The sequence below is a fragment of the Ostrinia furnacalis genome, unplaced genomic scaffold (assembly GCF_004193835.3).
Source record: "Ostrinia furnacalis isolate ACB-3 unplaced genomic scaffold, ASM419383v2 OfSCF6204, whole genome shotgun sequence".
NCBI classification, from domain to species: Eukaryota; Metazoa; Arthropoda; class Insecta; order Lepidoptera; family Crambidae; genus Ostrinia; species Ostrinia furnacalis.
Genome location: NW_021136443.1, coordinates 118 through 978, shown reverse-complemented (window position 1 = coordinate 978; position 861 = coordinate 118). Strand labels below are relative to the sequence as shown.

The following is an 861-nucleotide window of genomic DNA, read 5'->3' as shown; positions in this document are numbered from 1 at the left end:
AAAAAAAGCGCAAAAAACCGATTTTTGTGACCGTTGACCTTGAAATTTAATAGTTGCTTACACCCTACCATATGTAGGTTTTGAGACAACTTTTAGGGTGTCAATATACACGTATTTACAGACTTACAGCTGGGTATCTCGAATTCCGAGGTGAACTTACTATAATGACTGGACTATAGGAAAAACTTTCGAGTTCGTTTCGTTGCGTATTCAAAGTGTCATCGAAAAATTTTGTATGAAAAATTAAACAGCGCCCCCTAGGGCGGCTATAATATAGGGGGCGCTGTTTAATTTTTCATACAAAATTTTTGATGACACTTTGAATACGCAACGAAACGAACTCGAAAGTTTTTCCTACTAGAGGTACAGTACGTTTATTGTAGAGTACGTATTAATAAATTGATAATTTCATTCTCACTTACAACAGGTTCCGTGGTGTAGTGGTTATCACATCTGCTTTACACGCAGAAGGCCGCCAGTTCGATCCTGGCCGGAATCATATTTTTTGCATTAATTTCCTACTATAGAACTTATTATTATTCTGTGCTACTACCCTACTATTATCCTAGCTAATAATGTGAATGCTAATGTGGTTATGATAACGAGTATTATTACAAATGCGAAAGTTTGGATGTCTGGATGTTTGTTACTCTTTCACGCAAAAACTACGGAACGGATTTTGATGTAACTTTACAGTATTATTGTTTACAGGCTATAATTTATGACGATCTGTGACAAACGAAATTTCACGCGGGTGAAGCCGCGGGCAAAAGCTAGTAGGTAGGAACTTTAATATTAAAGAGAGTCGCTTTTCCCCTCTCCCAGTGGCGGATTAAGAGTATCCGAGGCCTTAAGCACAGA

At 37.7% G+C, this 861-nt stretch overlaps 1 non-coding gene across 1 annotated transcript; it reads left to right on the top strand.

The window, feature by feature from the left end:
• The first annotated feature begins 426 nt into the window (after positions 1-426).
• TRNAV-UAC (transfer RNA valine (anticodon UAC)) lies at positions 427-499 on the top strand. The gene has a single exon. It is a non-coding gene; the product is annotated as a tRNA-Val (tRNA).
• The last annotated feature ends 362 nt before the right edge of the window (positions 500-861 follow it).